Here is a 24,293-nt window from a genome sequence, read left to right on the forward strand (position 1 = left end):
CCGGTGGCTGCCTCCAGCCCCGCAGGGGACGCTGGTACTGTTGAAATGAAGCCTAGCATTATAAAATAAATAAGCAACAAGGCTGGCGGCCCCCCGGTGATGAGAAGGATGCTGGCATTTTGCAAGGATGAAGTAGCGCAAGAAAGAAAGCAAAGAAAAAGAAAAAAAGATATGCGTGCAGTTGTGCAAGGGAATGGACAAAAGGCATAGAGGAGAGTGACCCCTGCTGGTGGAAGGAAGGAAAAAGCAAAAGCCTACAGCACCTGGTATTCCCAGGCGGTCTCCCATCCAAGTACTAACCAGGCCCGACCCTGCTTAGCTTCCGAGATCAGACGAGATCGGGCGTGTTCAGGGTGGTGTGGCCGTAGGCAGAGACAATCCTCTCACTTGCTGCTCTTCTACTTTGCAGTCTGGCTGCCGGCTGGCCTTTCCAGTGCTCAGCAAGAGGCCCTTTTGTGCTTTGTTTTTCCTTCACTTTCTTGCTGGCTCCCTTAAAGGGGCTGTAGACCGACCGCCCCGCTCAGACCCGCTGAGCTCACTGACTGACAGCCGCGCTCTCCACGTGACGTCATCGCCGCAGCCGCTGACCGGGAGCAGCGGCGAGACCGGCCGGTGGACCCGGGTAGGGTGAGTAAAGCGCGCTTTGTTTCTGTCTAATAGCCTGCATCCGGGGATTCCTTTCACTGTCTGCAGCGCGCCACACCTAGGAAGGGCACACGCACACATACAAGCGAGCACGCAGGCACGCATGCATGCTCACACGTGGCCAGACCCCTATTTGCCCCTGCAACCTCTCCGCCACCATGCCTCAGACTCTCCTGTCTGTCTTATTATTTCCGGGCCTTAGCAGGAAAAAAAAACCCATTCCCTTCCGCTCCTCCTTTGCACTGAGCTCAGCTCCTGGGCAGCCGTCTGATTGATTGGATTAGCTACACAAACTTATTTGCAGAGGAAGACGTTACTTCTGCTGGCCCACAGTAGGCGGCCGGTCGGCCGGCCTGCCTCCAAAACCATCCCCTGGGCACTTGCTGAAAGCCTGGCCCCTTCACGGCCCGGGCTGCTTTTAACGCCATCGTTTCCAGACAGCGGGCTGCGGGCTCAATTAGGACTTCTAGCCGCAGCAAGGAGCCGGGCATGAGGCCTGCATCGAGGAGGGGTGTGGGGTAGCGTCCTTATTTGCGAACTGGCTCAGAGGCCTCGGTGGGGCTTGGTTGGGGCTTCCAGCTCTAGGTTACGTAAAGTCGGTGTCTGGCAAGACGCGGCTCCGTGCTAGCCGAGCTGGGCAAGAGGGCTAAAAGGTCATCCAAAACAGCCTACAGCACCTGGTGGTCCCAGGAGGTCTCCCTTCCAAGTACTGGCCGAGCCCAACCCTGCTTTGCTTCCGAGAGCGGACAAGATCGGGCGTAACCAGGGTGGTATGGCCAGTAGACGCTCTGTGGCCCATCGCCCGGCCAGCCTTCCTCAGACTCTCGTGGCGAGAACTCTGGCCGTGCGGGGGCGGGCTCCGAAGGGCCGATGCGAAGCCTGAGCCGCCTCTGCAACCGCTGTTTGTTGAGCAGTGAAACACCCGCCGCAGCAGCGCCCTGAGCACCAAGTGTGACTAAAAATGGCTGGACGCAGGGTCTCGTGCAGGCTAAACCGTTAATCGGAAAGAGCAAGCCGGCTCGACCGGCATCTTGGGGCGGAGCGAGACGTCCGGGAGCGAACGAAGGAAGAGGGTGAGTTGGTTGCGAGTGACTGTGAGCTGCTTTTGAGGGGGGTCGTGTTGCCTGCAAAGGTGTTTGACTTGCGCTGGGCTGTAAACTGGCCTGCAGGTTACCGGTGGCTGCCTCCAGCCCCGCAGGGGACGCTGGTACTGTTGAAATCAAGCCTAGCATTATAAAATAAATAAGCAACAAGGCTGGCGGCCCCCCGGTGATGAGAAGGATGCTGGCATTTTGCAAGGATGAAGTAGCGCAAGAAAGAAAGCAAAGAAAAAGAAAAAAAGATATGCGTGCAGTTGTGCAAGGGAATGGAAAAAAGGCATAGAGGAGAGTGACCCCTGCTGGTGGAAGGAAGGAAAAAGCAAAAGCCTACAGCACCTGGTATTCCCAGGCGGTCTCCCATCCAAGTACTAACCAGGCCCGACCCTGCTTAGCTTCCGAGATCAGACGAGATCGGGCGTGTTCAGGGTGGTGTGGCCGTAGGCAGAGACAAGCCTCTCACTTGCTGCTCTTCTACTTTGCAGTCTGGCTGCCGGCTGGCCTTTCCAGTGCTCAGCAAGAGGCCCTTTTGTGCTTTGTTTTTCCTTCACTTTCTTGCTGGCTCCCTTAAAGGGGCTGTAGACCGACCGCCCCGCTCAGACCCGCTGAGCTCACTGACTGACAGCCGCGCTCTCCACGTGACGTCATCGCCGCAGCCGCTGACCGGGAGCAGCGGCGAGACCGGCCGGTGGACCCGGGTAGGGTGAGTAAAGCGCGCTTTGTTTCTGTCTAATAGCCTGCATCCGGGGATTCCTTTCACTGTCTGCAGCGCGCCACACCTAGGAAGGGCACACGCACACATACAAGCGAGCACGCAGGCACGCATGCATGCTCACGCGTGGCCAGACCCCTATTTGCCCCTGCAACCTCTCCGCCACCATGCCTCAGACTCTCCTGTCTGTCTTATTATTTCCGGGCCTTAGAAGGAAAAAAAAACCCATTCCCTTCCGCTCCTCCTTTGCACTGAGCTCAGCTCCTGGGCAGCCGTCTGATTGATTGGATTAGCTACACAAACTTATTTGCAGAGGAAGACGTTACTTCTGCTGGCCCACAGTAGGCGGCCGGTCGGCCGGCCTGCCTCCAAAACCATCCCCTGGGCACTTGCTGAAAGCCTGGCCCCTTCACGGCCCGGGCTGCTTTTAACGCCATCGTTTCCAGACAGCGGGCTGCGGGCTCAATTAGGACTTCTAGCCGCAGCAAGGAGCCGGGCATGAGGCCTGCATCGAGGAGGGGTGTGGGGTAGCGTCCTTATTTGCGAACTGGCTCAGAGGCCTCGGTGGGGCTTGGTTGGGGCTTCCAGCTCTAGGCTACGTAAAGTCGGTGTCTGGCAAGACGCGGCTCCGTGCTAGCCGAGCTGGGCAAGAGGGCTAAAAGGTCATCCAAAACAGCCTACAGCACCCGGTGGTCCCAGGAGGTCTCCCTTCCAAGTACTGGCCGAGCCCAACCCTGCTTTGCTTCCGAGAGCGGACGAGATCGGGCGTAACCAGGGTGGTATGGCCAGTAGACGCTCTGTGGCCCATCGCCCGGCCAGCCTTCCTCAGACTCTCGTGGCGAGAACTCTGGCCGTGCAGGGGCGGGCTCCGAAGGGCCGATGCGAAGGCTGGGCCGCCTCTGCAACCGCTGTTTGTTGAGCAGTGAAACACCCGCCGCAGCAGCGCCCTGAGCACCAAGTGTGACTAAAAATGGCTGGACGCAGGGTCTCGTGCAGGCTAAACCGTTAATCGGAAAGAGCAAGCTGGCTCGACCGGCATCTTGGGGCGGAGCGCGACGTCCGGGAGCGAACGAAGGAAGAGGGTGAGTTGGTTGCGAGTGACTGTGAGCTGCTTTTGAGGGGGGTCGTGTTGCCTGCAAAGGTGTTTGACTTGCGCTGGGCTGTAAACTGGCCTGCAGGTTACCGGTGGCTGCCTCCAGCCCCGCAGGGGACGCTGGTACTGTTGAAATCAAGCCTAGCATTATAAAATAAATAAGCAACAAGGCTGGCGGCCCCCCGGTGATGAGAAGGATGCTGGCATTTTGCAAGGATGAAGTAGCGCAAGAAAGAAAGCAAAGAAAAAGAAAAAAAGATATGCGTGCAGTTGTGCAAGGGAATGGAAAAAAGGCATAGAGGAGAGTGACCCCTGCTGGTGGAAGGAAGGAAAAAGCAAAAGCCTACAGCACCTGGTATTCCCAGGCGGTCTCCCATCCAAGTACTAACCAGGCCCGACCCTGCTTAGCTTCCGAGATCAGACGAGATCGGGCGTGTTCAGGGTGGTGTGGCCGTAGGCAGAGACAAGCCTCTCACTTGCTGCTCTTCTACTTTGCAGTCTGGCTGCCGGCTGGCCTTTCCAGTGCTCAGCAAGAGGCCCTTTTGTGCTTTGTTTTTCCTTCACTTTCTTGCTGGCTCCCTTAAAGGGGCTGTAGACCGACCGCCCCGCTCAGACCCGCTGAGCTCACTGACTGACAGCCGCGCTCTCCACGTGACGTCATCGCCGCAGCCGCTGACCGGGAGCAGCGGCGAGACCGGCCGGTGGACCCGGGTAGGGTGAGTAAAGCGCGCTTTGTTTCTGTCTAATAGCCTGCATCCGGGGATTCCTTTCACTGTCTGCAGCGCGCCACACCTAGGAAGGGCACACGCACACATACAAGCGAGCACGCAGGCACGCATGCATGCTCACACGTGGCCAGACCCCTATTTGCCCCTGCAACCTCTCCGCCACCATGCCTCAGACTCTCCTGTCTGTCTTATTATTTCCAGGCCTTAGCAGGAAAAAAAACCCATTCCCTTCCGCTCCTCCTTTGCACTGAGCTCAGCTCCTGGGCAGCCGTCTGATTGATTGGATTAGCTACACAAACTTATTTGCAGAGGAAGACGTTACTTCTGCTGGCCCACAGTAGGCGGCCGGTCGGCCGGCCTGCCTCCAAAACCATCCCCTGGGCACTTGCTGAAAGCCTGGCCCCTTCACGGCCCGGGCTGCTTTTAACGCCATCGTTTCCAGACAGCGGGCTGCGGGCTCAATTAGGACTTCTAGCCGCAGCAAGGAGCCGGGCATGAGGCCTGCATCGAGGAGGGGTGTGGGGTAGCGTCCTTATTTGCGAACTGGCTCAGAGGCCTCGGTGGGGCTTGGTTGGGGCTTCCAGCTCTAGGTTACGTAAAGTCGGTGTCTGGCAAGACGCGGCTCCGTGCTAGCCGAGCTGGGCAAGAGGGCTAAAAGGTCATCCAAAACAGCCTACAGCACCCGGTGGTCCCAGGAGGTCTCCCTTCCAAGTACTGGCCGAGCCCAACCCTGCTTTGCTTCCGAGAGCGGACGAGATCGGGCGTAACCAGGGTGGTATGGCCAGTAGATGCTCTGGGGCCCATCGCCCGGCCAGCCTTCCTCAGACTCTCGTGGCGAGAACTCTGGCCGTGCGGGGGCGGGCTCCGAAGGGCCGATGCGAAGGCTGGGCCGCCTCTGCAACCGCTGTTTGTTGAGCAGTGAAACACCCGCCGCAGCAGCGCCCTGAGCACCAAGTGTGACTAAAAATGGCTGGACGCAGGGTCTCGTGCAGGCTAAACCGTTAATCGGAAAGAGCAAGCCGGCTCGACCGGCATCTTGGGGCGGAGCGAGACGTCCGGGAGCGAACGAAGGAAGAGGGTGAGTTGGTTGCGAGTGACTGTGAGCTGCTTTTGAGGGGGGTCGTGTTGCCTGCAAAGGTGTTTGACTTGCGCTGGGCTGTAAACTGGCCTGCAGGTTACCGGTGGCTGCCTCCAGCCCCGCAGGGGACGCTGGTACTGTTGAAATCAAGCCTAGCATTATAAAATAAATAAGCAACAAGGCTGGCGGCCCCCCGGTGATGAGAAGGATGCTGGCATTTTGCAAGGATGAAGTAGCGCAAGAAAGAAAGCAAAGAAAAAGAAAAAAAGATATGCGTGCAGTTGTGCAAGGGAATGGAAAAAAGGCATAGAGGAGAGTGACCCCTGCTGGTGGAAGGAAGGAAAAAGCAAAAGCCTACAGCACCTGGTATTCCCAGGCGGTCTCCCATCCAAGTACTAACCAGGCCCGACCCTGCTTAGCTTCCGAGATCAGACGAGATCGGGCGTGTTCAGGGTGGTGTGGCCGTAGGCAGAGACAATCCTCTCACTTGCTGCTCTTCTACTTTGCAGTCTGGCTGCCGGCTGGCCTTTCCAGTGCTCAGCAAGAGGCCCTTTTGTGCTTTGTTTTTCCTTCACTTTCTTGCTGGCTCCCTTAAAGGGGCTGTAGACCGACCGCCCCGCTCAGACCCGCTGAGCTCACTGACTGACAGCCGCGCTCTCCACGTGACGTCATCGCCGCAGCCGCTGACCGGGAGCAGCGGCGAGACCGGCCGGTGGACCCGGGTAGGGTGAGTAAAGCGCGCTTTGTTTCTGTCTAATAGCCTGCATCCGGGGATTCCTTTCACTGTCTGCAGCGCGCCACACCTAGGAAGGGCACACGCACACATACAAGCGAGCACGCAGGCACGCATGCATGCTCACACGTGGCCAGACCCCTATTTGCCCCTGCAACCTCTCCGCCACCATGCCTCAGACTCTCCTGTCTGTCTTATTATTTCCGGGCCTTAGCAGGAAAAAAAAACCCATTCCCTTCCGCTCCTCCTTTGCACTGAGCTCAGCTCCTGGGCAGCCGTCTGATTGATTGGATTAGCTACACAAACTTATTTGCAGAGGAAGACGTTACTTCTGCTGGCCCACAGTAGGCGGCCGGTCGGCCGGCCTGCCTCCAAAACCATCCCCTGGGCACTTGCTGAAAGCCTGGCCCCTTCACGGCCCGGGCTGCTTTTAACGCCATCGTTTCCAGACAGCGGGCTGCGGGCTCAATTAGGACTTCTAGCCGCAGCAAGGAGCCGGGCATGAGGCCTGCATCGAGGAGGGGTGTGGGGTAGCGTCCTTATTTGCGAACTGGCTCAGAGGCCTCGGTGGGGCTTGGTTGGGGCTTCCAGCTCTAGGTTACGTAAAGTCGGTGTCTGGCAAGACGCGGCTCCGTGCTAGCCGAGCTGGGCAAGAGGGCTAAAAGGTCATCCAAAACAGCCTACAGCACCCGGTGGTCCCAGGAGGTCTCCCTTCCAAGTACTGGCCGAGCCCAACCCTGCTTTGCTTCCGAGAGCGGACAAGATCGGGCGTAACCAGGGTGGTATGGCCAGTAGACGCTCTGTGGCCCATCGCCCGGCCAGCCTTCCTCAGACTCTCGTGGCGAGAACTCTGGCCGTGCGGGGGCGGGCTCCGAAGGGCCGATGCGAAGCCTGGGCCGCCTCTGCAACCGCTGTTTGTTGAGCAGTGAAACACCCGCCGCAGCGCCCTGAGCACCAAGTGTGACTAAAAATGGCTGGACGCAGGGTCTCGTGCAGGCTAAACCGTTAATCGGAAAGAGCAAGCCGGCTCGACCGGCATCTTGGGGCGGAGCGAGACGTCCGGGAGCGAACGAAGGAAGAGGGTGAGTTGGTTGCGAGTGACTGTGAGCTGCTTTTGAGGGGGGTCGTGTTGCCTGCAAAGGTGTTTGACTTGCGCTGGGCTGTAAACTGGCCTGCAGGTTACCGGTGGCTGCCTCCAGCCCCGCAGGGGACGCTGGTACTGTTGAAATCAAGCCTAGCATTATAAAATAAATAAGCAACAAGGCTGGCGGCCCCCCGGTGATGAGAAGGATGCTGGCATTTTGCAAGGATGAAGTAGCGCAAGAAAGAAAGCAAAGAAAAAGAAAAAAAGATATGCGTGCAGTTGTGCAAGGGAATGGAAAAAAGGCATAGAGGAGAGTGACCCCTGCTGGTGGAAGGAAGGAAAAAGCAAAAGCCTACAGCACCTGGTATTCCCAGGCGGTCTCCCATCCAAGTACTAACCAGGCCCGACCCTGCTTAGCTTCCGAGATCAGACGAGATCGGGCGTGTTCAGGGTGGTGTGGCCGTAGGCAGAGACAAGCCTCTCACTTGCTGCTCTTCTACTTTGCAGTCTGGCTGCCGGCTGGCCTTTCCAGTGCTCAGCAAGAGGCCCTTTTGTGCTTTGTTTTTCCTTCACTTTCTTGCTGGCTCCCTTAAAGGGGCTGTAGACCGACCGCCCCGCTCAGACCCGCTGAGCTCACTGACTGACAGCCGCGCTCTCCACGTGACGTCATCGCCGCAGCCGCTGACCGGGAGCAGCGGCGAGACCGGCCGGTGGACCCGGGTAGGGTGAGTAAAGCGCGCTTTGTTTCTGTCTAATAGCCTGCATCCGGGGATTCCTTTCACTGTCTGCAGCGCGCCACACCTAGGAAGGGCACACGCACACATACAAGCGAGCACGCAGGCACGCATGCATGCTCACACGTGGCCAGACCCCTATTTGCCCCTGCAACCTCTCCGCCACCATGCCTCAGACTCTCCTGTCTGTCTTATTATTTCCGGGCCTTAGAAGGAAAAAAAAACCCATTCCCTTCCGCTCCTCCTTTGCACTGAGCTCAGCTCCTGGGCAGCCGTCTGATTGATTGGATTAGCTACACAAACTTATTTGCAGAGGAAGACGTTACTTCTGCTGGCCCACAGTAGGCGGCCGGTCGGCCGGCCTGCCTCCAAAACCATCCCCTGGGCACTTGCTGAAAGCCTGGCCCCTTCACGGCCCGGGCTGCTTTTAACGCCATCGTTTCCAGACAGCGGGCTGCGGGCTCAATTAGGACTTCTAGCCGCAGCAAGGAGCCGGGCATGAGGCCTGCATCGAGGAGGGGTGTGGGGTAGCGTCCTTTTTTGCGAACTGGCTCAGAGGCCTCGGTGGGGCTTGGTTGGGGCTTCCAGCTCTAGGCTACGTAAAGTCGGTGTCTGGCAAGACGCGGCTCCGTGCTAGCCGAGCTGGGCAAGAGGGCTAAAAGGTCATCCAAAACAGCCTACAGCACCCGGTGGTCCCAGGAGGTCTCCCTTCCAAGTACTGGCCGAGCCCAACCCTGCTTTGCTTCCGAGAGCGGACGAGATCGGGCGTAACCAGGGTGGTATGGCCAGTAGACGCTCTGTGGCCCATCGCCCGGCCAGCCTTCCTCAGACTCTCGTGGCGAGAACTCTGGCCGTGCGGGGGCGGGCTCCGAAGGGCCGATGCGAAGGCTGGGCCGCCTCTGCAACCGCTGTTTGTTGAGCAGTGAAACACCCGCCGCAGCAGCGCCCTGAGCACCAAGTGTGACTAAAAATGGCTGGACGCAGGGTCTCGTGCAGGCTAAACCGTTAATCGGAAAGAGCAAGCCGGCTCGACCGGCATCTTGGGGCGGAGCGCGACGTCCGGGAGCGAACGAAGGAAGAGGGTGAGTTGGTTGCGAGTGACTGTGAGCTGCTTTTGAGGGGGGTCGTGTTGCCTGCAAAGGTGTTTGACTTGCGCTGGGCTGTAAACTGGCCTGCAGGTTACCGGTGGCTGCCTCCAGCCCCGCAGGGGACGCTGGTACTGTTGAAATCAAGCCTAGCATTATAAAATAAATAAGCAACAAGGCTGGCGGCCCCCCGGTGATGAGAAGGATGCTGGCATTTTGCAAGGATGAAGTAGCGCAAGAAAGAAAGCAAAGAAAAAGAAAAAAAGATATGCGTGCAGTTGTGCAAGGGAATGGAAAAAAGGCATAGAGGAGAGTGACCCCTGCTGGTGGAAGGAAGGAAAAAGCAAAAGCCTACAGCACCTGGTATTCCTAGGCGGTCTCCCATCCAAGTACTAACCAGGCCCGACCCTGCTTAGCTTCCGAGATCAGACGAGATCGGGCGTGTTCAGGGTGGTGTGGCCGTAGGCAGAGACAAGCCTCTCACTTGCTGCTCTTCTACTTTGCAGTCTGGCTGCCGGCTGGCCTTTCCAGTGCTCAGCAAGAGGCCCTTTTGTGCTTTGTTTTTCCTTCACTTTCTTGCTGGCTCCCTTAAAGGGGCTGTAGACCGACCGCCCCGCTCAGACCCGCTGAGCTCACTGACTGACAGCCGCGCTCTCCACGTGACGTCATCGCCGCAGCCGCTGACCGGGAGCAGCGGCGAGACCGGCCGGTGGACCCGGGTAGGGTGAGTAAAGCGCGCTTTGTTTCTGTCTAATAGCCTGCATCCGGGGATTCCTTTCACTGTCTGCAGCGCGCCACACCTAGGAAGGGCACACGCACACATACAAGCGAGCACGCAGGCACGCATGCATGCTCACACGTGGCCAGACCCCTATTTGCCCCTGCAACCTCTCCGCCACCATGCCTCAGACTCTCCTGTCTGTCTTATTATTTCCGGGCCTTAGCAGGAAAAAAAAACCCATTCCCTTCCGCTCCTCCTTTGCACTGAGCTCAGCTCCTGGGCAGCCGTCTGATTGATTGGATTAGCTACACAAACTTATTTGCAGAGGAAGACGTTACTTCTGCTGGCCCACAGTAGGCGGCCGGTCGGCCGGCCTGCCTCCAAAACCATCCCCTGGGCACTTGCTGAAAGCCTGGCCCCTTCACGGCCCGGGCTGCTTTTAACGCCATCGTTTCCAGACAGCGGGCTGCGGGCTCAATTAGGACTTCTAGCCGCAGCAAGGAGCCGGGCATTAGGCCTGCATCGAGGAGGGGTGTGGGGTAGCGTCCTTATTTGCGAACTGGCTCAGAGGGGCTTGGTTGGGGCTTCCAGCTCTAGGCTACGTAAAGTCGGTGTCTGGCAAGACGCGGCTCCGTGCTAGCCGAGCTGGGCAAGAGGGCTAAAAGGTCATCCAAAACAGCCTACAGAACCCGGTGGTCCCAGGAGGTCTCCCTTCCAAGTACTGGCCGAGCCCAACCCTGCTTTGCTTCCGAGAGCGGACGAGATCGGGCGTAACCAGGGTGGTATGGCCAGTAGACGCTCTGTGGCCCATCGCCCGGCCAGCCTTCCTCAGACTCTCGTGGCGAGAACTCTGGCCGTGCGGGGGCGGGCTCCGAAGGGCCGATGCGAAGGCTGGGCCGCCTCTGCAACCGCTGTTTGTTGAGCAGTGAAACACCCGCCGCAGCAGCGCCCTGAGCACCAAGTGTGACTAAAAATGGCTGGACGCAGGGTCTCGTGCAGGCTAAACCGTTAATCGGAAAGAGCAAGCCGGCTCGACCGGCATCTTGGGGCGGAGCGCGACGTCCGGGAGCGAACGAAGGAAGAGGGTGAGTTGGTTGCGAGTGACTGTGAGCTGCTTTTGAGGGGGGTCGTGTTGCCTGCAAAGGTGTTTGACTTGCGCTGGGCTGTAAACTGGCCTGCAGGTTACCGGTGGCTGCCTCCAGCCCCGCAGGGGACGCTGGTACTGTTGAAATCAAGCCTAGCATTATAAAATAAATAAGCAACAAGGCTGGCGGCCCCCCGGTGATGAGAAGGATGCTGGCATTTTGCAAGGATGAAGTAGCGCAAGAAAGAAAGCAAAGAAAAAGAAAAAAAGATATGCGTGCAGTTGTGCAAGGGAATGGAAAAAAGGCATAGAGGAGAGTGACCCCTGCTGGTGGAAGGAAGGAAAAAGCAAAAGCCTACAGCACCTGGTATTCCCAGGCGGTCTCCCATCCAAGTACTAACCAGGCCCGACCCTGCTTAGCTTCCGAGATCAGACGAGATCGGGCGTGTTCAGGGTGGTGTGGCCGTAGGCAGAGACAAGCCTCTCACTTGCTGCTCTTCTACTTTGCAGTCTGGCTGCCGGCTGGCCTTTCCAGTGCTCAGCAAGAGGCCCTTTTGTGCTTTGTTTTTCCTTCACTTTCTTGCTGGCTCCCTTAAAGGGGCTGTAGACCGACCGCCCCGCTCAGACCCGCTGAGCTCACTGACTGACAGCCGCGCTCTCCACGTGACGTCATCGCCGCAGCCGCTGACCGGGAGCAGCGGCGAGACCGGCCGGTGGACCCGGGTAGGGTGAGTAAAGCGCGCTTTGTTTCTGTCTAATAGCCTGCATCCGGGGATTCCTTTCACTGTCTGCAGCGCGCCACACCTAGGAAGGGCACACGCACACATACAAGCGAGCACGCAGGCACGCATGCATGCTCACACGTGGCCAGACCCCTATTTGCCCCTGCAACCTCTCCGCCACCATGCCTCAGACTCTCCTGTCTGTCTTATTATTTCCGGGCCTTAGCAGGAAAAAAAAACCCATTCCCTTCCGCTCCTCCTTTGCACTGAGCTCAGCTCCTGGGCAGCCGTCTGATTGATTGGATTAGCTACACAAACTTATTTGCAGAGGAAGACGTTACTTCTGCTGGCCCACAGTAGGCGGCCGGTCGGCCGGCCTGCCTCCAAAACCATCCCCTGGGCACTTGCTGAAAGCCTGGCCCCTTCACGGCCCGGGCTGCTTTTAACGCCATCGTTTCCAGACAGCGGGCTGCGGGCTCAATTAGGACTTCTAGCCGCAGCAAGGAGCCGGGCATGAGGCCTGCATCGAGGAGGGGTGTGGGGTAGCGTCCTTATTTGCGAACTGGCTCAGAGGCCTCGGTGGGGCTTGGTTGGGGCTTCCAGCTCTAGGTTACGTAAAGTCGGTGTCTGGCAAGACGCGGCTCCGTGCTAGCCGAGCTGGGCAAGAGGGCTAAAAGGTCATCCAAAACAGCCTACAGCACCCGGTGGTCCCAGGAGGTCTCCCTTCCAAGTAATGGCCGAGCCCAACCCTGCTTTGCTTCCGAGAGCGGATAAGATCGGGCGTAACCAGGGTGGTATGGCCAGTAGACGCTCTGTGGCCCATCGCCCGGCCAGCCTTCCTCAGACTCTCGTGGCGAGAACTCTGGCCGTGCGGGGGCGGGCTCCGAAGGGCCGATGCGAAGGCTGGGCCGCCTCTGCAACCGCTGTTTGTTGAGCAGTGAAACACCCGCCGCAGCAGCGCCCTGAGCACCAAGTGTGACTAAAAATGGCTGGACGCAGGGTCTCGTGCAGGCTAAACCGTTAATCGGAAAGAGCAAGCCGGCTCGACCGGCATCTTGGGGCGGAGCGAGACGTCCGGGAGCGAACGAAGGAAGAGGGTGAGTTGGTTGCGAGTGACTGTGAGCTGCTTTTGAGGGGGGTCGTGTTGCCTGCAAAGGTGTTTGACTTGCGCTGGGCTGTAAACTGGCCTGCAGGTTACCGGTGGCTGCCTCCAGCCCCGCAGGGGACGCTGGTACTGTTGAAATCAAGCCTAGCATAATAAAATAAATAAGCAACAAGGCTGGCGGCCCCCCGGTGATGAGAAGGATGCTGGCATTTTGCAAGGATGAAGTAGCGCAAGAAAGAAAGCAAGGAAAAAGAAAAAAAGATATGCGTGCAGTTGTGCAAGGGAATGGAAAAAAGGCATAGAGGAGAGTGACCCCTGCTGGTGGAAGGAAGGAAAAAGCAAAAGCCTACAGCACCTGGTATTCCCAGGCGGTCTCCCATCCAAGTACTAACCAGGCCCGACCCTGCTTAGCTTCCGAGATCAGACGAGATCGGGCGTGTTCAGGGTGGTGTGGCCGTAGGCAGAGACAAGCCTCTCACTTGCTGCTCTTCTACTTTGCAGTCTGGCTGCCGGCTGGCCTTTCCAGTGCTCAGCAAGAGGCCCTTTTGTGCTTTGTTTTTCCTTCACTTTCTTGCTGGCTCCCTTAAAGGGGCTGTAGACCGACCGCCCCGCTCAGACCCGCTGAGCTCACTGACTGACAGCCGCGCTCTCCACGTGACGTCATCGCCGCAGCCGCTGACCGGGAGCAGCGGCGAGACCGGCCGGTGGACCCGGGTAGGGTGAGTAAAGCGCGCTTTGTTTCTGTCTAATAGCCTGCATCCGGGGATTCCTTTCACTGTCTGCAGCGCGCCACACCTAGGAAGGGCACACGCACACATACAAGCGAGCACGCAGGCACGCATGCATGCTCACACGTGGCCAGACCCCTATTTGCCCCTGCAACCTCTCCGCCACCATGCCTCAGACTCTCCTGTCTGTCTTATTATTTCCGGGCCTTAGCAGGAAAAAAAAACCCATTCCCTTCCGCTCCTCCTTTGCACTGAGCTCAGCTCCTGGGCAGCCGTCTGATTGATTGGATTAGCTACACAAACTTATTTGCAGAGGAAGACGTTACTTCTGCTGGCCCACAGTAGGCGGCCGGTCGGCCGGCCTGCCTCCAAAACCATCCCCTGGGCACTTGCTGAAAGCCTGGCCCCTTCACGGCCCGGGCTGCTTTTAACGCCATCGTTTCCAGACAGCGGGCTGCGGGCTCAATTAGGACTTCTAGCCGCAGCAAGGAGCCGGGCATGAGGCCTGCATCGAGGAGGGGTGTGGGGTAGCGTCCTTATTTGCGAACTGGCTCAGAGGCCTCGGTGGGGCTTGGTTGGGGCTTCCAGCTCTAGGTTACGTAAAGTCGGTGTCTGGCAAGACGCGGCTCCGTGCTAGCCGAGCTGGGCAAGAGGGCTAAAAGGTCATCCAAGACAGCCTACAGCACCCGGTGGTCCCAGGAGGTCTCCCTTCCAAGTAATGGCCGAGCCCAACCCTGCTTTGCTTCCGAGAGCGGATAAGATCGGGCGTAACCAGGGTGGTATGGCCAGTAGACGCTCTGTGGCCCATCGCCCGGCCAGCCTTCCTCAGACTCTCGTGGCGATAACTCTGGCCGTGCGGGGGCGGGCTCCGAAGGGCCGATGCGAAGGCTGGGCCGCCTCTGCAACCGCTGTTTGTTGAGCAGTGAAACACCCGCCGCAGCAGCGCCCTGAGCACCAAGTGTGACTAAAAATGGCTGGACGCAGGGTCTCGTGCAGGCTAAACCGTTAATCGGAAAGAGCAAGCCGGCTCGACCGGCATCTTGGGGCGGAGCGAGACGTCCGGGAGCGAACGAAGGAAGAGGGTGAGTTGGTTGCGAGTGACTGTGAGCTGCTTTTGAGGGGGGTCGTGTTGCCTGCAAAGGTGTTTGACTTGCGCTGGGCTGTAAACTGGCCTGCAGGTTACCGGTGGCTGCCTCCAGCCCCGCAGGGGACGCTGGTACTGTTGAAATCAAGCCTAGCATAATAAAATAAATAAGCAACAAGGCTGGCGGCCCCCCGGTGATGAGAAGGATGCTGGCATTTTGCAAGGATGAAGTAGCGCAAGAAAGAAAGCAAGGAAAAAGAAAAAAAGATATGCGTGCAGTTGTGCAAGGGAATGGAAAAAAGGCATAGAGGAGAGTGACCCCTGCTGGTGGAAGGAAGGAAAAAGCAAAAGCCTACAGCACCTGGTATTCCCAGGCGGTCTCCCATCCAAGTACTAACCAGGCCCGACCCTGCTTAGCTTCCGAGATCAGACGAGATCGGGCGTGTTCAGGGTGGTGTGGCCATAGGCAGAGACAAGCCTCTCACTTGCTGCTCTTCTACTTTGCAGTCTGGCTGCCGGCTGGCCTTTCCAGTGCTCAGCAAGAGGCCCTTTTGTGCTTTGTTTTTCCTTCACTTTCTTGCTGGCTCCCTTAAAGGGGCTGTAGACCGACCGCCCCGCTCAGACCCGCTGAGCTCACTGACTGACAGCCGCGCTCTCCACGTGACGTCATCGCCGCAGCCGCTGACCGGGAGCAGCGGCGAGACCGGCCGGTGGACCCGGGTAGGGTGAGTAAAGCGCGCTTTGTTTCTGTCTAATAGCCTGCATCCGGGGATTCCTTTCACTGTCTGCAGCGCGCCACACCTAGGAAGGGCACACGCACACATACAAGCGAGCACGCAGGCACGCATGCATGCTCACACGTGGCCAGACCCCTATTTGCCCCTGCAACCTCTCCGCCACCATGCCTCAGACTCTCCTGTCTGTCTTATTATTTCCGGGCCTTAGCAGGAAAAAAAAACCCATTCCCTTCCGCTCCTCCTTTGCACTGAGCTCAGCTCCTGGGCAGCCGTCTGATTGATTGGATTAGCTACACAAACTTATTTGCAGAGGAAGACGTTACTTCTGCTGGCCCACAGTAGGCGGCCGGTCGGCCGGCCTGCCTCCAAAACCATCCCCTGGGCACTTGCTGAAAGCCTGGCCCCTTCACGGCCCGGGCTGCTTTTAACGCCATCGTTTCCAGACAGCGGGCTGCGGGCTCAATTAGGACTTCTAGCCGCAGCAAGGAGCCGGGCATGAGGCCTGCATCGAGGAGGGGTGTGGGGTAGCGTCCTTATTTGCGAACTGGCTCAGAGGCCTCGGTGGGGCTTGGTTGGGGCTTCCAGCTCTAGGTTACGTAAAGTCGGTGTCTGGCAAGACGCGGCTCCGTGCTAGCCGAGCTGGGCAAGAGGGCTAAAAGGTCATCCAAAACAGCCTACAGCACCCGGTGGTCCCAGGAGGTCTCCCTTCCAAGTACTGGCCGAGCCCAACCCTGCTTTGCTTCCGAGAGCGGACGAGATCGGGCGTAACCAGGGTGGTATGGCCAGTAGACGCCCTGGGGCCCATCGCCCGGCCAGCCTTCCTCAGACTCTCGTGGCGAGAACTCTGGCCGTGCGGGGGCGGGCTCCGAAGGGCCGATGCGAAGGCTGGGCCGCCTCTGCAACCGCTGTTTGTTGAGCAGTGAAACACCCGCCGCAGCAGCGCCCTGAGCACCAAGTGTGACTAAAAATGGCTGGACGCAGGGTCTCGTGCAGGCTAAACCGTTAATCGGAAAGAGCAAGCCGGCTCGACCGGCATCTTGGGGCGGAGCGAGACGTCCGGGAGCGAACGAAGGAAGAGGGTGAGTTGGTTGCGAGTGACTGTGAGCTGCTTTTGAGGGGGGTCGTGTTGCCTGCAAAGGTGTTTGACTTGCGCTGGGCTGTAAACTGGCCTGCAGGTTACCGGTGGCTGCCTCCAGCCCCGCAGGGGACGCTGGTACTGTTGAAATCAAGCCTAGCATTATAAAATAAATAAGCAACAAGGCTGGCGGCCCCCCGGTGATGAGAAGGATGCTGGCATTTTGCAAGGATGAAGTAGCGCAAGAAAGAAAGCAAAGAAAAAGAAAAAAAGATATGCGTGCAGTTGTGCAAGGGAATGGAAAAAAGGCATAGAGGAGAGTGACCCCTGCTGGTGGAAGGAAAAAGCAAAAGCCTACAGCACCTGGTATTCCCAGGCGGTCTCCCATCCAAGTACTAACCAGGCCCGACCCTGCTTAGCTTCCGAGACCAGGCGTGTTCAGGGTGGTGTGGCCGTAGGCAGAGACAAGCCTCTCACTTGCTGCTCTTCTACTTTGCAGTCTGGCTGCCGGCTGGCCTTTCCAGTGCTCAGCAAGAGGCCCTTTTGTGCTTTGTTTTTCCTTCACTTTCTTGCTGGCTCCCTTAAAGGGGCTGTAGACCGACCGCCCCGCTCAGACCCGCTGAGCTCACTGACTGACAGCCGCGCTCTCCACGTGACGTCATCGCCGCAGCCGCTGACCGGGAGCAGCGGCGAGACCGGCCGGTGGACCCGGGTAGGGTGAGTAAAGCGCGCTTTGTTTCTGTCTAATAGCCTGCATCCGGGGATTCCTTTCACTGTCTGCAGCGCGCCACACCTAGGAAGGGCACACGCACACATACAAGCGAGCACGCAGGCACGCATGCATGCTCACACGTGGCCAGACCCCTATTTGCCCCTGCAACCTCTCCGCCACCATGCCTCAGACTCTCCTGTCTGTCTTATTATTTCCGGGCCTTAGCAGGAAAAAAAACCCATTCCCTTCCGCTCCTCCTTTGCACTGAGCTCAGCTCCTGGGCAGCCGTCTGATTGATTGGATTAGCTACACAAACTTATTTGCAGAGGAAGACGTTACTTCTGCTGGCCCACAGTAGGCGGCCGGTCGGCCGGTCTGCCTCCAAAACCATCCCCTGGGCACTTGCTGAAAGCCTGGCCCCTTCACGGCCCGGGCTGCTTTTAACGCCATCGTTTCCAGACAGCGGGCTGCGGGCTCAATTAGGACTTCTAGCCGCAGCAAGGAGCCGGGCATGAGGCCTGCATCGAGGAGGGGTGTGGGGTAGCGTCCTTATTTGCGAACTGGCTCAGAGGCCTCGGTGGGGCTTGGTTGGGGCTTCCAGCTCTAGGTTACGTAAAGTCGGTGTCTGGCAAGACGCGGCTCCGTGCTAGCCGAGCTGGGCAAGAGGGCTAAAAGGTCATCCAAAACAGCCTACAGCACCCGGTGGTCCCAGGAGGTCTCCCTTCCAAGTACTGGCCGAGCCCAACCCTGCTTTGCTTCCGAGAGCGGACGAGATCGGGCGTAACCAGGGTGGTATGGCCAGTAGATGCTCTGGGGCCCATCGCCCGGCCAGCCTTCCTCAGACTCTCGTGGCGAGAACTCTGGCCGTGCGGGGGCGGGCTCCGAAGGGCCGATGCGAAGGCTGGGCCGCCTCTGCAACCGCTGTTTGTTGAGCAGTGAAACACCCGCCGCAGCAGCGCCCTGAGCACCAAGTGTGACTAAAAATGGCTGGACGCAGGGTCTCGTGCAGGCTAAACCGTTAATCGGAAAGAGCAAGCCGGCTCGACCGGCATCTTGGGGCGGAGCGAGACGTCCGGGAGCGAACGAAGGAAGAGGGTGAGTTGGTTGCGAGTGACTGTGAGCTGCTTTTGAGGGGGGTCGTGTTGCCTGCAAAGGTGTTTGACTTGCGCTGGGCTGTAAACTGGCCTGCAGGTTACCGGTGGCTGCCTCCAGCCCCGCAGGGGACGCTGGTACTGTTGAAATCAAGCCTAGCATTATAAAATAAATAAGCAACAAGGCTGGCGGCCCCCCGGTGATGAGAAGGATGCTGGCATTTTGCAAGGATGAAGTAGCGCAAGAAAGAAAGCAAAGAAAAAGAAAAAAAGATATGCGTGCAGTTGTGCAAGGGAATGGAAAAAAGGCATAGAGGAGAGTGACCCCTGCTGGTGGAAGGAAGGAAAAAGCAAAAGCCTACAGCACCTGGTATTCCCAGGCGGTCTCCCATCCAAGTACTAACCAGGCCCGACCCTGCTTAGCTTCCGAGATCAGACGAGATCGGGCGTGTTCAGGGTGGTGTGGCCGTAGGCAGAGACAAGCCTCTCACTTGCTGCTCTTCTACTTTGCAGTCTGGCTGCCGGCTGGCCTTTCCAGTGCTCAGCAAGAGGCCCTTTTGTGCTTTGTTTTTCCTTCACTTTCTTGCTGGCTCCCTTAAAGGGGCTGTAGACCGACCGCCCCGCTCAGACCCGCTGAGCTCACTGACTGACAGCCGCGCTCTCCACGTGACGTCATCGCCGCAGCCGCTGACCGGGAGCAGCGGCGAGACCGGCCGGTGGACCCGGGTAGGGTGAGTAAAGCGCGCTTTGTTTCTGTCTAATAGCCTGCATCCGGGGATTCCTTTCACTGTCTGCAGCGCGCCACACCTAGGAAGGGCACACGCACACATACAAGCGAGCACGCAGGCACGCATGCATGCTCACACGTGGCCAGACCCCTATTTGCCCCTGCAACCTCTCCGCCACCATGCCTCAGACTCTCCTGTCTGTCTTATTATTTCCGGGCCTTAGAAGGAAAAAAAAACCCATTCCCTTCCGCTCCTCCTTTGCACTGAGCTCAGCTCCTGGGCAGCCGTCTGATTGATTGGATTAGCTACACAAACTTATTTGCAGAGGAAGACGTTACTTCTGCTGGCCCACAGTAGGCGGCCGGTCGGCCGGCCTGCCTCCAAAACCATCCCCTGGGCACTTGCTGAAAGCCTGGCCCCTTCACGGCCCGGGCTGCTTTTAACGCCATCGTTTCCAGACAGCGGGCTGCGGGCTCAATTAGGACTTCTAGCCGCAGCAAGGAGCCGGGCATGAGGCCTGCATCGAGGAGGGGTGTGGGGTAGCGTCCTTATTTGCGAACTGGCTCAGAGGCCTCGGTGGGGCTTGGTTGGGGCTTCCAGCTCTAGGCTACGTAAAGTCGGTGTCTGGCAAGACGCGGCTCCGTGCTAGCCGAGCTGGGCAAGAGGGCTAAAAGGTCATCCAAAACAGCCTACAGCACCCGGTGGTCCCAGGAGGTCTCCCTTCCAAGTACTGGCCGAGCCCAACCCTGCTTTGCTTCCGAGAGCGGACGAGATCGGGCGTAACCAGGGTGGTATGGCCAGTAGACGCGCTGTGGCCCATCGCCCGGCCAGCCTTCCTCAGACTCTCGTGGCGAGAACTCTGGCCGTGCGGGGGCGGGCTCCGAAGGGCCGATGCGAAGGCTGGGCCGCCTCTGCAACCGCTGTTTGTTGAGCAGTGAAACACCCGCCGCAGCAGCGCCCTGAGCACCAAGTGTGACTAAAAATGGCTGGACGCAGGGTCTCGTGCAGGCTAAACCGTTAATCGGAAAGAGCAAGCTGGCTCGACCGGCATCTTGGGGCGGAGCGCGACGTCCGGGAGCGAACGAAGGAAGAGGGTGAGTTGGTTGGGAGTGACTGTGAGCTGCTTTTGAGGGGGGTCGTGTTGCCTGCAAAGGTGTTTGACTTGCGCTGGGCTGTAAACTGGCCTGCAGGTTACCGGTGGCTGCCTCCAGCCCCGCAGGGGACGCTGGTACTGTTGAAATCAAGCCTAGCATTATAAAATAAATAAGCAACAAGGCTGGCGGCCCCCCGGTGATGAGAAGGATGCTGGCATTTTGCAAGGATGAAGTAGCGCAAGAAAGAAAGCAAAGAAAAAGAAAAAAAGATATGCGTGCAGTTGTGCAAGGGAATGGAAAAAAGGCATAGAGGAGAGTGACCCCTGCTGGTGGAAGGAAGGAAAAAGCAAAAGCCTACAGCACCTGGTATTCCCAGGCGGTCTCCCATCCAAGTACTAACCAGGCCCGACCCTGCTTAGCTTCCGAGATCAGACGAGATCGGGCGTGTTCAGGGTGGTGTGGCCGTAGGCAGAGACAAGCCTCTCACTTGCTGCTCTTCTACTTTGCAGTCTGGCTGCCGGCTGGCCTTTCCAGTGCTCAGCAAGAGGCCCTTTTGTGCTTTGTTTTTCCTTCACTTTCTTGCTGGCTCCCTTAAAGGGGCTGTAGACCGACCGCCCCGCTCAGACCCGCTGAGCTCACTGACTGACAGCCGCGCTCTCCACGTGACGTCATCGCCGCAGCCGCTGACCGGGAGCAGCGGCGAGACCGGCCGGTGGACCCGGGTAGGGTGAGTAAAGCGCGCTTTGTTTCTGTCTAATAGCCTGCATCCGGGGATTCCTTTCACTGTCTGCAGCGCGCCACACCTAGGAAGGGCACACGCACACATACAAGCGAGCACGCAGGCACGCATGCATGCTCACACGTGGCCAGACCCCTATTTGCCCCTGCAACCTCTCCGCCACCATGCCTCAGACTCTCCTGTCTGTCTTATTATTTCCGGGCCTTAGCAGGAAAAAAAACCCATTCCCTTCCGCTCCTCCTTTGCACTGAGCTCAGCTCCTGGGCAGCCGTCTGATTGATTGGATTAGCTACACAAACTTATTTGCAGAGGAAGACGTTACTTCTGCTGGCCCACAGTAGGCGGCCGGTCGGCCGGTCTGCCTCCAAAACCATCCCCTGGGCACTTGCTGAAAGCCTGGCCCCTTCACGGCCCGGGCTGCTTTTAACGCCATCGTTTCCAGACAGCGGGCTGCGGGCTCAATTAGGACTTCTAGCCGCAGCAAGGAGCCGGGCATGAGGCCTGCATCGAGGAGGGGTGTGGGGTAGCGTCCTTATTTGCGAACTGGCTCAGAGGCCTCGGTGGGGCTTGGTTGGGGCTTCCAGCTCTAGGTTACGTAAAGTCGGTGTCTGGCAAGACGCGGCTCCGTGCTAGCCGAGCTGGGCAAGAGGGCTAAAAGGTCATCCAAAACAGCCTACAGCACCCGGTGGTCCCAGGAGGTCTCCCTTCCAAGTACTGGCCGAGCCCAACCCTGCTTTGCTTCCGAGAGCGGACGAGATCGGGCGTAACCAGGGTGGTATGGCCAGTAGATGCTCTGGGGCCCATCGCCCGGCCAGCCTTCCTCAGACTCTCGTGGCGAGAACTCTGGCCGTGCGGGGGCGGGCTCCGAAGGGCCGATGCGAAGGCTGGGCCGCCTCTGCAACCGCTGTTTGTTGAGCAGTGAAACACCCGCCGCAGCAGCGCCCTGAGCACCAAGTGTGACTAAAAATGGCTGGACGCAGGGTCTCGTGCAGGCTAAACCGTTAATCGGAAAGAGCAAGCCGGCTCGACCGGCATCTTGGGGCGGAGCGAGACGTCCGGGAGCGAACGAAGGAAGAGGGTGAGTTGGTTGCGAGTGACTGTGAGCTGCTTTTGAGGGGGGTCGTGTTGCCTGCAAAGGTGTTTGACTTGCGCTGGGCTGTAAACTGGCCTGCAGGTTACCGGTGGCTGCCTCCAGCCCCGCAGGGGACGCTGGTACTGTTGAAATCAAGCCTAGCATTATAAAATAAATAAGCAACAAGGCTGGCGGCCCCCCGGTGATGAGAAGGATGCTGGCATTTTGCAAGGATGAAGTAGCGCAAGAAAGAAAGCAAAGAAAAAGAAAAAAAGATATGCGTGCAGTTGTGCAAGGGAATGGAAAAAAGGCATAGAGGAGAGTGACCCCTGCTGGTGGAAGGAAGGAAAAAGCAAAAGCCTACAGCACCTGGTATTCCCAGGCGGTCTCCCATCCAAGTACTAACCAGGCCCGACCCTGCTTAGCTTCCGAGATCAGACGAGATCGGGCGTGTTCAGGGTGGTGTGGCCGTAGGCAGAGACAAGCCTCTCACTTGCTGCTCTTCTACTTTGCAGTCTGGCTGCCGGCTGGCCTTTCCAGTGCTCAGCAAGAGGCCCTTTTGTGCTTTGTTTTTCCTTCACTTTCTTGCTGGCTCCCTTAAAGGGGCTGTAGACCGACCGCCCCGCTCAGACCCGCTGAGCTCACTGACTGACAGCCGCGCTCTCCACGTGACGTCATCGCCGCAGCCGCTGACCGGGAGCAGCGGCGAGACCGGCCGGTGGACCCGGGTAGGGTGAGTAAAGCGCGCTTTGTTTCTGTCTAATAGCCTGCATCCGGGGATTCCTTTCACTGTCTGCAGCGCGCCACACCTAGGAAGGGCACACGCACACATACAAGCGAGCACGCAGGCACGCATGCATGCTCACACGTGGCCAGACCCCTATTTGCCCCTGCAACCTCTCCGCCACCATGCCTCAGACTCTCCTGTCTGTCTTATTATTTCCGGGCCTTAGAAGGAAAAAAAAACCCATTCCCTTCCGCTCCTCCTTTGCACTGAGCTCAGCTCCTGGGCAGCCGTCTGATTGATTGGATTAGCTACACAAACTTATTTGCAGAGGAAGACGTTACTTCTGCTGGCCCACAGTAGGCGGCCGGTCGGCCGGCCTGCCTCCAAAACCATCCCCTGGGCACTTGCTGAAAGCCTGGCCCCTTCACGGCCCGGGCTGCTTTTAACGCCATCGTTTCCAGACAGCGGGCTGCGGGCTCAATTAGGACTTCTAGCCGCAGCAAGGAGCCGGGCATGAGGCCTGCATCGAGGAGGGGTGTGGGGTAGCGTCCTTATTTGCGAACTGGCTCAGAGGCCTCGGTGGGGCTTGGTTGGGGCTTCCAGCTCTAGGCTACGTAAAGTCGGTGTCTGGCAAGACGCGGCTCCGTGCTAGCCGAGCTGGGCAAGAGGGCTAAAAGGTCATCCAAAACAGCCTACAGCACCCGGTGGTCCCAGGAGGTCTCCCTTCCAAGTACTGGCCGAGCCCAACCCTGCTTTGCTTCCGAGAGCGGACGAGATCGGGCGTAACCAGGGTGGTATGGCCAGTAGACGCTCTGTGGCCCATCGCCCGGCCAGCCTTCCTCAGACTCTCGTGGCGAGAACTCTGGCCGTGCGGGGGCGGGCTCCGAAGGGCCGATGCGAAGGCTGGGCCGCCTCTGCAACCGCTGTTTGTTGAGCAGTGAAACACCCGCCGCAGCAGCGCCCTGAGCACCAAGTGTGACTAAAAATGGCTGGACGCAGGGTCTCGTGCAGGCTAAACCGTTAATCGGAAAGAGCAAGCTGGCTCGACCGGCATCTTGGGGCGGAGCGCGACGTCCGGGAGCGAACGAAGGAAGAGGGTGAGTTGGTTGCGAGTGACTGTGAGCTGCTTTTGAGGGGGGTCGTGTTGCCTGCAAAGGTGTTTGACTTGCGCTGGGCTGTAAACTGGCCTGCAGGTTACCGGTGGCTGCCTCCAGCCCCGCAGGGGACGCTGGTACTGTTGAAATCAAGCCTAGCATTATAAAATAAATAAGCAACAAGGCTGGCGGCCCCCCGGTGATGAGAAGGATGCTGGCATTTTGCAAGGATGAAGTAGCGCAAGAAAGAAAGCAAAGAAAAAGAAAAAAAGATATGCGTGCAGTTGTGCAAGGGAATGGAAAAAAGGCATAGAGGAGAGTGACCCCTGCTGGTGGAAGGAAGGAAAAAGCAAAAGCCTACAGCACCTGGTATTCCCAGGCGGTCTCCCATCCAAGTACTAACCAGGCCCGACCCTGCTTAGCTTCCGAGATCAGACGAGATCGGGCGTGTTCAGGGTGGTGTGGCCGTAGGCAGAGACAAGCCTCTCACTTGCTGCTCTTCTACTTTGCAGTCTGGCTGCCGGCTGGCCTTTCCAGTGCTCAGCAAGAGGCCCTTTTGTGCTTTGTTTTTCCTTCACTTTCTTGCTGGCTCCCTTAAAGGGGCTGTAGACCGACCGCCCCGCTCAGACCCGCTGAGCTCACTGACTGACAGCCGCGCTCTCCACGTGACGTCATCGCCGCAGCCGCTGACCGGGAGCAGCGGCGAGACCGGCCGGTGGACCCGGGTAGGGTGAGTAAAGCGCGCTTTGTTTCTGTCTAATAGCCTGCATCCGGGGATTCCTTTCACTGTC

At 58.4% G+C, this 24,293-nt stretch overlaps 13 non-coding genes and 14 pseudogenes across 13 annotated transcripts; all 27 read right to left on the reverse strand.

The window, feature by feature from the left end:
- Nucleotides 1-251: 251 nt before the first annotated feature.
- LOC142244679 (5S ribosomal RNA) lies at nucleotides 252-370 on the reverse strand. Its single transcript, XR_012724625.1, has one exon. It is a non-coding gene; the product is annotated as a 5S ribosomal RNA (ribosomal RNA).
- A 940-nt stretch (nucleotides 371-1,310) lies between these two features.
- Nucleotides 1,311-1,430, reverse strand: LOC142244740 (5S ribosomal RNA; annotated as a pseudogene).
- Nucleotides 1,431-2,069: 639 nt separating this feature from the next.
- LOC142244690 (5S ribosomal RNA) lies at nucleotides 2,070-2,188 on the reverse strand. Its single transcript, XR_012724626.1, has one exon. It is a non-coding gene; the product is annotated as a 5S ribosomal RNA (ribosomal RNA).
- Nucleotides 2,189-3,128: 940 nt separating this feature from the next.
- On the reverse strand, nucleotides 3,129-3,248 carry LOC142244688 (5S ribosomal RNA; annotated as a pseudogene).
- A 639-nt stretch (nucleotides 3,249-3,887) lies between these two features.
- Nucleotides 3,888-4,006, reverse strand: LOC142244701 (5S ribosomal RNA). Its single transcript, XR_012724627.1, has one exon. It is a non-coding gene; the product is annotated as a 5S ribosomal RNA (ribosomal RNA).
- A 939-nt stretch (nucleotides 4,007-4,945) lies between these two features.
- LOC142244728 (5S ribosomal RNA) lies at nucleotides 4,946-5,065 on the reverse strand (annotated as a pseudogene).
- Nucleotides 5,066-5,704: 639 nt separating this feature from the next.
- LOC142244712 (5S ribosomal RNA) lies at nucleotides 5,705-5,823 on the reverse strand. Its single transcript, XR_012724628.1, has one exon. It is a non-coding gene; the product is annotated as a 5S ribosomal RNA (ribosomal RNA).
- Nucleotides 5,824-6,763: 940 nt separating this feature from the next.
- On the reverse strand, nucleotides 6,764-6,883 carry LOC142244743 (5S ribosomal RNA; annotated as a pseudogene).
- Nucleotides 6,884-7,519: 636 nt separating this feature from the next.
- On the reverse strand, nucleotides 7,520-7,638 carry LOC142244723 (5S ribosomal RNA). Its single transcript, XR_012724630.1, has one exon. It is a non-coding gene; the product is annotated as a 5S ribosomal RNA (ribosomal RNA).
- Nucleotides 7,639-8,578: 940 nt separating this feature from the next.
- LOC142244689 (5S ribosomal RNA) lies at nucleotides 8,579-8,698 on the reverse strand (annotated as a pseudogene).
- Nucleotides 8,699-9,337: 639 nt separating this feature from the next.
- On the reverse strand, nucleotides 9,338-9,456 carry LOC142244663 (5S ribosomal RNA). Its single transcript, XR_012724611.1, has one exon. It is a non-coding gene; the product is annotated as a 5S ribosomal RNA (ribosomal RNA).
- A 931-nt stretch (nucleotides 9,457-10,387) lies between these two features.
- On the reverse strand, nucleotides 10,388-10,507 carry LOC142244752 (5S ribosomal RNA; annotated as a pseudogene).
- Nucleotides 10,508-11,146: 639 nt separating this feature from the next.
- LOC142244735 (5S ribosomal RNA) lies at nucleotides 11,147-11,265 on the reverse strand. The gene has a single exon (XR_012724632.1). It is a non-coding gene; the product is annotated as a 5S ribosomal RNA (ribosomal RNA).
- Nucleotides 11,266-12,205: 940 nt separating this feature from the next.
- LOC142244754 (5S ribosomal RNA) lies at nucleotides 12,206-12,325 on the reverse strand (annotated as a pseudogene).
- A 639-nt stretch (nucleotides 12,326-12,964) lies between these two features.
- Nucleotides 12,965-13,083, reverse strand: LOC142244746 (5S ribosomal RNA). The gene has a single exon (XR_012724633.1). It is a non-coding gene; the product is annotated as a 5S ribosomal RNA (ribosomal RNA).
- Nucleotides 13,084-14,023: 940 nt separating this feature from the next.
- Nucleotides 14,024-14,143, reverse strand: LOC142244755 (5S ribosomal RNA; annotated as a pseudogene).
- A 639-nt stretch (nucleotides 14,144-14,782) lies between these two features.
- On the reverse strand, nucleotides 14,783-14,901 carry LOC142244854 (5S ribosomal RNA). The gene has a single exon (XR_012724712.1). It is a non-coding gene; the product is annotated as a 5S ribosomal RNA (ribosomal RNA).
- Nucleotides 14,902-15,841: 940 nt separating this feature from the next.
- LOC142244691 (5S ribosomal RNA) lies at nucleotides 15,842-15,961 on the reverse strand (annotated as a pseudogene).
- Nucleotides 15,962-16,596: 635 nt separating this feature from the next.
- LOC142244678 (5S ribosomal RNA) lies at nucleotides 16,597-16,705 on the reverse strand (annotated as a pseudogene).
- Nucleotides 16,706-17,644: 939 nt separating this feature from the next.
- LOC142244729 (5S ribosomal RNA) lies at nucleotides 17,645-17,764 on the reverse strand (annotated as a pseudogene).
- A 639-nt stretch (nucleotides 17,765-18,403) lies between these two features.
- LOC142244758 (5S ribosomal RNA) lies at nucleotides 18,404-18,522 on the reverse strand. Its single transcript, XR_012724635.1, has one exon. It is a non-coding gene; the product is annotated as a 5S ribosomal RNA (ribosomal RNA).
- Nucleotides 18,523-19,462: 940 nt separating this feature from the next.
- Nucleotides 19,463-19,582, reverse strand: LOC142244692 (5S ribosomal RNA; annotated as a pseudogene).
- A 639-nt stretch (nucleotides 19,583-20,221) lies between these two features.
- Nucleotides 20,222-20,340, reverse strand: LOC142244762 (5S ribosomal RNA). Its single transcript, XR_012724637.1, has one exon. It is a non-coding gene; the product is annotated as a 5S ribosomal RNA (ribosomal RNA).
- A 939-nt stretch (nucleotides 20,341-21,279) lies between these two features.
- On the reverse strand, nucleotides 21,280-21,399 carry LOC142244730 (5S ribosomal RNA; annotated as a pseudogene).
- Nucleotides 21,400-22,038: 639 nt separating this feature from the next.
- On the reverse strand, nucleotides 22,039-22,157 carry LOC142244764 (5S ribosomal RNA). The gene has a single exon (XR_012724639.1). It is a non-coding gene; the product is annotated as a 5S ribosomal RNA (ribosomal RNA).
- A 940-nt stretch (nucleotides 22,158-23,097) lies between these two features.
- On the reverse strand, nucleotides 23,098-23,217 carry LOC142244693 (5S ribosomal RNA; annotated as a pseudogene).
- A 639-nt stretch (nucleotides 23,218-23,856) lies between these two features.
- On the reverse strand, nucleotides 23,857-23,975 carry LOC142244776 (5S ribosomal RNA). Its single transcript, XR_012724647.1, has one exon. It is a non-coding gene; the product is annotated as a 5S ribosomal RNA (ribosomal RNA).
- Between the last annotated feature and the right edge of the window lie 318 nt (nucleotides 23,976-24,293).

Source organism: Anomaloglossus baeobatrachus, chromosome 6 (assembly GCF_048569485.1).
Source record: "Anomaloglossus baeobatrachus isolate aAnoBae1 chromosome 6, aAnoBae1.hap1, whole genome shotgun sequence".
Classification (NCBI taxonomy): domain Eukaryota; kingdom Metazoa; phylum Chordata; class Amphibia; order Anura; family Aromobatidae; genus Anomaloglossus; species Anomaloglossus baeobatrachus.